General features: G+C 33.0%; 1 protein-coding gene across 1 annotated transcript in view; it reads right to left on the reverse strand.

Moving 5' to 3' along the window:
- The window catches only part of Cntnap2 (contactin associated protein 2), a 1,965,545-nt gene that overhangs the window by 1,561,646 nt on the left and 391,074 nt on the right, over window positions 1-12,825 (reverse strand). The window lies entirely within an intron of this gene.

Raw genomic sequence — 12,825 nt, forward strand, 5'->3', positions numbered from 1 at the left:
CTTATAGACTCAATATTAAGAATAATTTTTATGGGTGAGAAGATAGCTCAGTTGCTAAAGTGTTAGCTATGCAAGCATGAGGACTTGAGATCGGTGTTCCAAACTGAGAAAAAGAAAAACTCAAAACAAAAACAAACAAACAACAAGAGCAACAAAACAGACATAGTAGCATGCATTTGTAATCTCAAAACTGGGGAGGGAGATACAGGGAGAGTTCTGGCTCTCACTGGGCAGGCAGCCTCTACTCTATGGAAAGTTCCAGGCTATGACCATTATAAGGGGTAGATAGACCATGTTGATTACATCTCCTCTTACCACTCTACCTCTACCCCATCTTTTGGTGTCTGCACACAAGTGCACGGGTACCATCTACCAGTTACTTCTGGTTTCTGGGGTTTGGAGGGTAGGAGAAGTGTTATGGTAAATCTTCAAACATGGCAGACTCTTTATTGAGTGTGTGCACAGAAACCATGTAAGTTGAGGTCAAGCATTTATATTCTCAAAGCATTATCCATTTCTATATGTCATATTTCTTTCCATGATTCATTAGCAGTCCTTGACTAGCACTTTTTAAAAGTCCTCTGCTGTCCTATGGATCTTCACCCTCAGAGATCCTAGTCTAAAAAAAAAATGTTGAAGTTTGATCTTTGATATGTATTATAATGATAAATATTGGCCTCCAAGGCCTGTTTGCTACCAGGTATGAGAGAATCCACATGTACAATGTGACTTTGCTCCTTAATTTAAATCTATTTATTTATTTATTTTTTTAAATAAAGATGCCGGCAGCTAATATCTGGGCAGAAGAGACATAGGGGTGTTTGGGGTTCCTGGGCTTGAGGTCTGAAGAGACCATGAGGAGAGAGAGGAAGGAGGAGAGAGAAGACACTATGGGGTAAGAAATCTTAAAGTAATAGCCATGAGGGCTGGTTCTTGGAGTTAAAAGCATCTGAGGAAAACATAGCCAATCATATAGTGGGGTTACTGGGAGGGAAATAGACCTAATAGCATAGAGGATAGATACCTGCCTACCCATAGAGGTGATGAGCTGAATAACCAAAGTTAGGGTAGAAAAACCAAAGTAGGGTAGTTCTGGATTGAGATTAAAATTTTCCACAATAGAAAATAGATTAACAACCACAACTTCACTGGCTTCTACAACTTTTTGTACTAGCCTATGTCTAATTTATCATAAAACCCAAATGAATAATCAGTTTGAAGTTGATCACATTTTAAATGAACAACCATTCATGTATTAATCATTAATGTATCTCATTTATGTGAGATCGAAGAATCATTGCTTTAATTGGAAAAAATCATTCCTATATGTGGTATCGAACTTAGACAATAATTAACCTTGGTACAGATATGTGGCCAAGGGTTTATCAACATGAAACAAAATGCTACTTCTAAAGTCTTTTTATTCGTGTTCTCTCTTCTGCAAATTGGAAATAGAAACTTGCCATCAACATTATGTGATTTGGTTGCATTTTAATATTCCAGGTCTAATACTGGCATGTAATAAACACATCATTAAAATATTCATGAATAATCAAATTAAATGTCACATATCCAAGAAAAGACCATTTGATCAGGGGCAACATCAACTAATTTCTGTATTTGTTTATAGTGCACTATGAAAGTGGAAATAATCAGTATGAACAAACCTCTCAAATGATGTGTGAATTAAATAGAGTTCACATGTTGCCTTGCATTTGAAATAACAAATAAAGAGAAAATATTTCCTTCAGTTTTAATAGAACACGAACCTGATCAGTTTATTTTAAAGTACCTTCATAGAAACAGGGGTGGGGGATGGGATAGGGTGTTTGGGGAAGGGGAACCAGGAAAGGGAATAACTTGTGAAATGTAAATAAATAAAATATCCAATAAAGAAAAATAAGCTCTGAACATTTTGTTTCGATATTTAGCTTTGACATTGACTGTCAGTATTCTTCCATCTGAAGATTAGATAGAAGGTACTCCTGAATTTTCATATACTCTGAGCTCACTTTTCCCATGTATTTTGATTTGCAGAGAATCATATGTTGTACACCTGATTTCCCTGAAAGTCTGAGAATAATTCAGAATATGTATAGTAAAGTTCACAAGGAGACAACAAAACACACAAATAAATGTATATACTTATTGTTAAGCTGTATCTGACATCTTGGAAATGAAGAGGTGTCCTTCAGTCATAGAGAGTTAGAATATCTCTGAATTTCTCCTGGAAGTGTTTTAGATACTACATCAAATTCATTATAGGCATCTTGCTAGGTGGTGTAGGTGGTATAAACTGTCCACTATTTCTTTTAAGGAAGGTCAATTTTATCACCATGGACTCTCCTTAATGTTTATATTTACAATGGTACCTCACCATGCAATATAGATGCAACATAGTCCCAATTCTATAGCAGAGAATAAGACAGGATTCCACAGATGGTCAAAGGAGGATCGCCAGGATCACCAGGGAGTATTAAATGACAGAGGCTGCAGCACGTTGGGTTCACACTTACACTTACACCCCACTGCAAAGATTCATCATAGAACATGGTGCACAACTAGTTTAAGTTTTACTCTCTGATATTTTTCTTTTTGAATTTTCATCCAGTATTTCATAGTGGGTGGAAACAGCTGAGGAAATTCTGAGGACGTAGACAGCTGACTGTCCCTTTCTGAAGCACTGTCCTCATACCAATGTTTGATCAAGGATTTTTAAATTTATGTTTCCCTAAAGGTTAATGTTATCAAAATTAGCATGCTGTGCAGATAGTGTCTTGTACAGTTTGTTATGGAATTATAAGATGACCTATCATGTAGCTTGTGATTAACTTCATACTAACATCAGAGCCATATGGTAGCCTATCCATTTACTGAACAAAGCTATCTTCTTGATGTCATTACTGGGAGATAATTTGTGATTTGGCAGAAATTCTGGAGAGTGGTCTTTCTGAGACACAGAATATTTTTAACAAACAGAAATGAATTAACCTGTTAATTTTCACATTCACTTCATTCACTTCCCAGCAGAGCCTTGCTCTAAAGCCAAAAGGCACCAGTCCCTCATTCTTTTTACTATAATAAGAGATGTGGAAAGATCTGGTTGAGCGCCACTCTCAGCTCGACAGCTGTGCTCTCCAGATCCTTTGTACCCCACTTGAAGGAAAGGAAGTGCTTAAGCTCTGAAACCAGAAGCAAATTTCTAATTAAAAAGGAGTAAGGAAAGAAAGGTTCCTTTCATTTCAAAAATTTTGTTTTTGTTAAGATATAAAAAAGATGAGGACTTTCTTCATGCTTGTTGCTCTTCTGGTCATTTTTCTTGTGTGATTATTAACTGTTAAAGATATACCTATGTTTGTAAAGATTTAAATAGATATCTAAATTGAATCTTACTTGAACAAAGTCTGTAATTCAAAGAATAAAAACTATTGAAGTAGTGTATATTATGTTATATTACGTATTATCTATCTTAATGTCATGAATCCAGAGTTTTAGTGAATCTTAGCATAGATTTCAATCATAGTGCCATAGATTATGTTACATTTTTATGACTATGTGTTTGTAATTTTGTATTTTAAGTTATATTTAAAAATATTATCATGCTGAAATATAAGCAAACATTTATTGATAGACTGCAAAATTTGTACCAGTAGATGGATTAGGTTTAAGGATACATTCAAACTTAATTTGAAATTAAATTAAATTTTTAAAAATTGTATGCATAGGATTTAATTAGGAGAATACAGGACCTCGTGTTACTAAGATTTTACCAAAATGCTTAGTTAACCAAGAACATTTAAACTTGGAATAAGATCAAAGTATGCGTATGTGAGTTAGAGTTTGTTATGAAATACCAGCTGGTTTATAGGTTTTGGGGAAATCATTAATATTCAGCTGGATCCTAGGGAACCAGAGATTTTTGAGATCTGATAGTGTGGCACCAGTTCTTTGTAGAACTACTGAAGTACCACCACAGCTGTTTTACATAATATTGATAAATACGTCCTTGAAAAATGGGGAAAATTATAATATACAATTGATCACACACACACACACACACACACACACACACACACACACGGAGAAGTGAGAAAATAGAGGTAGAGACTCAAAACCACATGTATTAGCAAATACATGACACATCTACTTTCCTAAACGAGCCTGGCTGCATAGAAAATGGAAGTAGTAGGAGAAGCAGGCAAAGGTTCATTTTGACTCCAAGAAACTTCCATAGAGAGGAAAAAAAATATGTTCTAAATTTTCAAATGGAATTTCCTTTGAGAGCCCTTAAAACATATGGACCTCAATAGTGAAATTGGTGAGAAGGTTATATAACTATACATGGATAATATGCTAAAATAGCAAGTTGCAGATTGCACAGACTGAGTGAGGGGTTACTTGTCACATGTTTATTTCTATTTTTAATAGAAATTTAAAAATCCTATTCTCAGTATTAACAAAGTCATTTATCTATTTTTAAAAATATGGAATAATGATGTAATCAATATATTACAAACTTGAGATATCAGAATCTTTTACTCATAATTTCAATCAAATCTAATAGAAAATTTTTTTTTTTTTTTTTTTTTTTTTTTTTTTTTGCTCTGGTACAAAATTGCTTTGCACAGAATTATCAGTCAGCTTTTGTCTGGTAGCAAGACAGTGAGACTCTCCTAACATCTTATTATGCTAATGAAAATAAAAAAAACATTTCATTTGGTTTACAAACTTTTATGTTTTTCATCAGCTGTTATTTCTTGAGGCTTATTTTGGCATGTGCAAATGTTTTCTACTGTCAGGCCCCAACCAGAACTGCATTTTTGATCCAGTAAAGATTTACTTTTCACTAATCACATGCCTCTTGTAACCATATATTAAACTTCATGATTTCATCTTATTCCTCATATGCCATTTAATTCTGTTCTCTCTTACTGTTCTTAAGTATGTGTTTTACATGTTTGTATATTTCTATTGAAGTCTCTTCCATTTTCCCACCATGAAATTGCTTGTTTTTTCTACATGTTGAATGTTGGGAATTGTTGAGTTTTTCCCCCTGAAAACCTCAGTTGATACGCTTATTTGGATTAATCTCATTATTAATGACTATCATGAACACACATAGCATATGTACAATATCACACACCCTTTGATGAATAATGCACAAAGAAAATGTAGGTGTGCACTTGTAGTTTGGAGTAGAAAGTTTCTTTTCTCAATGTTGTATAATACACTTACTTGTGCTACATTTTGAACATTGACTCTCAATCAATGACTTCTCTTAGGCTATGCGGTCCTGGATTGGTTTGACAGCCCCAGCAGGAACCTTTCACCTCAGCTATTCTTACTGTTTATGTAATTCTCAGGTAGTATAGTTAGGGAGACTGATAAAGAAACATTCTTCCTCTTAAGAATTTATAATCTTCTGTCTTGCTTCGTACTGAAACATTGTATTCTGATGAGAAAATGCACAGTCGAAACATAATATTCTTTTGTCAACATATTAATATTTGTAAGTTTTTGTATAACTGTCCAAATCACTACAAAATTTCCTGGCAAGCTTAAATAAAAACTTTTTAGTTGTGCTCATATTTGTGATAAGAAAAAAAAGAGTAAATTAATTATAAAAATAATTCTTACTCCTTCAGATTTCATAAATGTGGGTTTAAGAATATTATTTAGGAAACACAAATAACTATTACCTTTGCAATCTGTTACCATATCTGTAAAGGTAGATGTAGATTATAATTCTACCAAACTTACATAAATGAAGTCTTAGAAAAGTCCTTAATGTTCAGTAAATTAGTGATAAAGGTTGTTGTTATGTTACATTTTTTTTACTTTTCACCATGTTTGTGTAGTTTGTGGTTAAGGACAAGTAAACATAATTATACATTTATGTATATCCTTGGTTAATAAAACATCTGCACATTACAATGTTCTCAAAGTCCAATATTAGCTAGATACTTAAATGTCATGTGGGTTTATCTACAACGTTCAGGGTTGTGAGTCTAAAATGTTTCTGTAGTTCTCACAAATCTTAAAATGTGATAGATGCTTACTTCTAAGGGAATCTGATTTTTCAAAAATGTCACTGATAATCAAACTTTTGAAAAGGAGCAAGAATGACATCATTAACGTGAGTAAAAAAATATAAGCATGTGCATTACCCTCAGTATCATAAGATGATAGCAAATATAAAGACAGAATACATTGATATTCCATCCTCATATTAATTTTATGTATAAACTCCTATATTTCTTACTAAAAAATTATATTTACCGAGTTTTTAAGTCTTAAAGTAAAAATTTACAATTCTAAATATATATTTGATTATGCTATGAATTTAAGGATATGCAATTCACCATTGCTTTTATTTTTATACTTGTGTTTTAATATTTATGGATTCTCATACATCAGCTATCTCTAAATAGAAGAATAAACTCAGGCATAAGAAAGTTATTTGTATACCAACCATTTTGTACTTCATATTTAATATTATTAATTAGCATTTTGTGCATCTAACAGTGAAATAATTTGATTAGAATACTTTGTGAATGGATGTTAATTATTTACCAAAGTGAAAATTCGTGATTGCCAACATGTTCAATATTAGTATCTATTGTTTTTGAAGATGGCAGTTCATTTGTCTCTGATTTGTGTATATGCAAATGTGCAAGGCACTGCTTAAATTTGATAAAGTACCATGAGTCTGAAACACCAAAGCCAGGGCTCAAATTTGAAGGAAATATAATGATATCTTTCAGAAGAAATAGGGAATGATTCATCCGTTTCCTATCTAGTGTACGATAGATAAACAACCTTTCATTATTAAATATGTAGCTCATGAGTATTCATTGTAAGTATGGCTCTGCAGCTAATAAGATAGTGCTCTTTTGCAACATGTAGTTCCCAGGAGCATTTGAGCTTTTGTTAGTGCTCTGGGAATAAATTATGTCTTTGTAGGAGAATTCATTACCAGTAGCTGATGGATCGTGGTTGAGTTACTTATGGGAATTTCAGAAAGACTATTTTTCTGAAATTAAAACATATGATCTTTTCAAAAGCAACCTTTTGTTTGCTTGTTAACAAGCAAATAATTGTTTCAGAATATTTACTGCCTCATATGTTTTTGTCAGTTTTCCCCTTCAGTCCTATTTTAAAATATTAATGATAATGAAGAATTTCTTTAATCTGGAAGAAAATATTCTTCAACATGTTAAATGGAACTAGGTGGAATATTGAAAATTTGCAACTCACAGACCAATAGAAAGCTGTTAACATGATGATTACTAGGTCTTAAGATGAAACACTATTGCAGTGGTTCTTCACCTTCCTCCTAGTGCCATGATACCTTGATACATTTTCTCATGTTGTAGTGACCCTTGGCCATAAAATTATTTTTGTTGCTACTTCATAACTGTAATTTTGCTACTGATATGAACCGTAATGTAAAAAGTGGTGTTTTCCAATCGTCTTTTGGGGAAACATGACCCATGGGTGGAAAACTGCTGCTCTGTTGTGTCTAGTTCATTGGTTTAACTGTCTGTGGTACTTTGAAGGGAGCAAGGAAGTAGTGTACTTTTGATATTCAGTTATATTCCAACTCATGAAATTCTTATAATTTAAAAATACATTTTAATCATTCAATATTTTTTATATTCCACAAATTAACTTTACTTCATTCCAGGTACAGGTCCTTTTTATTTGAGTTTCCAACTAATCTGTCTCACTCTCCAGTATAATCCTGTATCTTTGACCTTTTTCTTCCTTTACCATATGTAGGCATCTTCTGAATTTTAATTCTGTTTCTTTACTCTCTAGAGTAATCAACGAATACTCACAAATAAGTTTAGTCAAATACTTTCCTAATAACTTTCTTATAAGATATACCTGAAAATTATTCAGAACTTTTCACATTTATATACTTTTATTTGATAGTATCTGTTTTGATGAACGTTTTTTCTTTTTCTTCTTACAAGATACACAAGTTGTCTGACACATTTAATGGGGAAAATAGGTCAGACACATTTAATGGGGCAAATATGTCTTTCTAAAGAATGAATCAGAACATTCTCAAAAAAAAGACTGATGCAAATATAATCCATGCTTATAAGTTGCAAGACAAAATCATGTTAAATGTCAATTGTTTCTACACCATACCATATATTAAACATGACCACTGTCCAATTTCAGTACTTTCTCTAGTAAATATTGGCACATTTATTTACCAGTGTTCAAACATCAAGACAGAATAACCAATAATACACAGAATAAAGAATTAAAGTTTAAGAAGTCATTTGCCATTTCAACACATAGGATAAAGCTATGATAATCTTTTCTGTGTGGTTCTGTCACAGATTTCACTCAATTGAACAGACTAGGTCATTTAGAATTAAATTCTCTAAGCACAATTGCTCCTCAATCAATTGATGGTTGAAAACAGTCATAGACAAGTTATTGTTTAAACTTTCTTGTTTTGTGAAAGTTGGAGAATAAAAATTGCACAAGAGTTCATATGTTTTGAGTATAAGGTTTTCAGATGTGTTAACTCAGGCCAGTCATCTTAGGGCTTGGAAGCTTTCAGGATGTTGATCAGGAGGCTCAGTTCATCTTTGCCCTTTCAGCAAAAATTCTGGAGCCAAACTAGGTTACTCAAAGCCTTGTGTCCATAACCTTGTGTCCATAATGAGGATACAATAATACAGAATGATGAAGATTAGGCAAAGGAATAAGGGAAAGATGAGGAGGGGTGTAAGAGGAAGAAACAAAACTGGGGGATGATATTAATGAGATGTCGCAGAATACATATAAATATAATTCAAAATGGAACATAGAACACCATATAAAATCTATTTATACTTTTATCTGTACTTATAGATATATAGAGATATTCATAGATAGGTAGGTAGATATGTAGAGATCATATCGGTACATACAGATACATGATGTAGACACAGACATATTTTACTTAGAACTGAACAGGGCAGACAAACTGTACATTCTTGAATTTGAAGCTGAGCTTTTGAACACCTGTAAAGCATTGACCATGAAAAACACACAAAATTATACGTTATTATACTATAAATTTCCTGATTAATTTTATATTTATTTAGTGTGCATACATTTTTGTGTGTTTGTTTGTGGTTTGTATGTGTGTGTGTATGTGTGTGTGTGTGGTTGTAACTTCACAGAGTCAGTTCTTTTCATCCTCTAAGTGGTTACTGCCATGAAACTCAGCGAACAAGGGCTGGTGGCCAATACTGTCATACACTAAACTGTCTCATTGGATCAACATTTCTGAGTTTTAGTGAAAACATTAAAGATACTTTAAAAGCAAGGCAAAAATAGGAGAAAGTATTTAAAAGACACAATGTAGCAAATATTCAAATTAAACTACAGCAAAAAGAAACACAACAACTTGTTACTATACATACAGAATATCCAAAAATATTATCAATAAAATAAGAGCAGATGACAAACATACATATGGAAAAGGGCCGATGTCAGTTGTCAGTAAGTTGCTGCATGTTAAAATAACTCAAGAGACTCATCTACACTGCAATTATAATGGCTAGCCAAATCACAAAAACTTGAGAGTATTAAATTCTAGCCAGGATTCAAAATATAAATTTACATTTATTGCTAGTGGGAACATAGGATGGTGCCGCCCTTCCAAAAGACTCTTAAATATCTTCTTACAAAGCTAAATACAGTTTAATAACATTTTAGAGACCACATTACTCACTACTTTACACAACTAATTGAAGTTCTACACATAGACACAATATATACATATTCACATTCTGTTTACGAAAATCAATAGTACAATTGACACAAAACTTGGAGCAAACCAAGATGCCCACAAATAGGTGAAGAGATCAACAAATGCAACTCTGCTCAGCAGAAAGACAGCAGAATGAATGGCACCATATTCAGGGTCCATTCCCATGTCAATGAAGACAATATGATAATTTTATGTGATTTACAACACAGCCACAGAGCGATTACACAGTCTAACATTTGGTCATTTGAGAGGAAAACTTGAGTAAGGCAAACATAACTGCTCAGAGAACACTTTGAATCTTCTGTATTTATTACTTTTGTCACTGCTGTGATCAAATACTAAAACAGAAGAAAAAATTTATCTTGCCACATGGCTTTAGAAATTTTAGTCAAAAAGATACAAAAAAGAACTGTATGTGCCTTGCTTGTGTTTAATACTAATAATGATGAAGATATGTAGACGTGTATAAAGTTATATCTAAACAAAGTTTATAATACTAGACTATAGTAGATGACATAAAATGGCCAGGAAGTAGACAAAGGGTTACAGAAAGAGGTGAGTTCAAGATCTATCCTTAAAGAATACATCTGCAGTTATCTAACTTGTCCAACTAAGCCCTCACTTATTCCTTATTAACACTTATTTTACTGTTTCCCAATAACTAATTTCCAGAAGATATCCAGTTATATCATGGGCTGGAGCTCAGAAGACAGAGCTCATCAACTGCTGGTTGCTTGAAATATGGAAGAGAATTGTATGGCTTGAAAGGTTCAATAACTTTCAGCCTAGTGTAAAAATTACACAATTGTTGGTGTTAAACATACTATTTCTCTTAAACAATTTCTCTTATTTAGTTTGTCCTAACAAATTAATGTTAGTTGTTAAGTGTCAAAAATCCAAATAATTCCTATATGTGAACCACTTGCATGAACATTTTTCAGTTTACATAGAATAATGATACATATTTAATGGCCAAGCATGTTGGAAGAAAAAAAAAAACCCAATCCATCCATAGTTGTTGTTCAAATAGTGAGTAGCTGATTGCATCATGAATTAAGGGATTTCAAAAAGAAAGAAAGAAAGAAAGAAAAGATCTTTCAAGTTCTGCTATTTAACAATTCTTAAAATGTCTCCAAAAGTTTACTTCTTTAATATCCTGTTTAAAAATTTGTGTGTATTGACTGTGCATGTCTCTCCCCACCTCCTCTGTCTCTCTCTTTCTCTGTCTCTGTCTCTCTCTGTCTCTGTCTGTCTCTCTCTCTGTCTCTCTCTGTCTCTCTCTGTCTCTCTCTGTCTCTGTCTCTGTCTCTCTCTCTCTCTCTCTCTCTCTCTCTGTGTGTGTGTGTGTGTGTGTGTGTGTGTGTGTAATACATGTGAATGTGCACATGCATTTAGAAGTTAGTGGTCAATTCCTGTGTTCCTCTCTAGGAGCCATTTTATCCAGGACTTGCCTGTCCGGGCTACCTCTGGAAGAACCTGGTTATAGTATGTATCAACATACATGCCTTGTTTCTTCTTTGGTTAAAGAGATTGAATCAAGCCCTTATTCTTGTTCAGTAAGTATATTTCCAGATGAGTTATTTCCCCAGCTTCGATAAATGTCTTTTACATAAAATAAATAGATTTCTTTTGACTGAATAGTTTGAAGAATTGTCTAAGTATGTGAGCAAAGGTGCTAGATTCCAGAGAAATGAGGTGCCCCAATATTAGAACAAGAGATAAAATGTTACACAGTTGTATAGACACAATCTGATAGTTAAAAATTTGTCCCTGAAATTCATATAAATTAATAAAAACAGGATAGCTAAAAATATCATATATAATAAAAGAACTTCTGGAAGTATTGCCATCCCTTATTCCTATGTGTACTAAAGTTCTATAATAATAAAAATGCCATAGTAATGGTGTGATCTCTCTTTCTTCCTCCATTTTTCAAGTTCCCTTCCCTTGCTTCTCTTGTTGGTTCATACTGATTATCAATGTGCAGAATCTATAATGACCCAGGAGAAAAGTTTCTGGATGTATCTTTGAAGGCTATGTAAATTAGATTAGTTTCTAAACATTCTGGAGAGGGTCAAATTAATTAAAATGAAAAATTTACCCTAAATGTGAGCAAACACATTTATTGGGCTTACCCTACTGGACAGCTTAATAACAAATGTAAGGAACACTCATATTAAAACACTGTTTCCTGTCTATGGAAGGAATATGACCCAAGTACTCTAGTGCCTCTGACTTTCTGCCTTGGTAGACTGTACCCTTCAACTCTAAGCCAAAAGAAACCTTTTTTTCTTTAAATGTTTTTTGTCGGGTATTTAATTACAGCAATGAAAAACATAATTAATAGATACTTATCTTTCATGTTTTTGTAATTTTATATAATTGTGTTTCATATAGATTCTTCAAATATATTAAAATGAAAAGCAATATCTTTCATAATATTACATAAAGGGTAGGTATTATAATGTTAAAACATCAACTATAGACATAGAATTGTTTAGGATACATATATATATATATATATATCCTAATTTTGTTGTTGTTGTTGTTGTTGTTTTTTGGGGTCTTTTTTGTTTTATTCTTTGAGACAGGGTTTCTCTGTGTAGCCCTGGCTGTCCTGGAACTCACTCTGGTGACCAGGCTGGCCTCGAACTCAGAATTCCTCCTGCTTCTGCTGGGATTAAAAGCATGCACCACCACTGCCTGCTTCCTAAATCATATATTATAAATTATATATATATAAAACCATATATATATGCACATATATATGTATATATACATATATGCACATATGTGTATATATATGTATATATACATATATACACACATATATATATATACCTTAGGTGGGTAAAATGAGATAAAACAGTAAAACATAATGAAGTTTGTAAAATGTATGTGTATGAACACGTTATAACTATGGACACATGGATAACTTTGAGACAGTGCCAGTGAAAAAGAACAAGAGGCAGTGCATGCCATGGTCTAGGTTCTTACAATAGCACATAGGGAAATGGGAACTAGGGTTATGTCTCTGTGAG

Source organism: Arvicanthis niloticus, chromosome 15 (assembly GCF_011762505.2).
Source record: "Arvicanthis niloticus isolate mArvNil1 chromosome 15, mArvNil1.pat.X, whole genome shotgun sequence".
NCBI classification, from domain to species: domain Eukaryota; kingdom Metazoa; phylum Chordata; class Mammalia; order Rodentia; family Muridae; genus Arvicanthis; species Arvicanthis niloticus.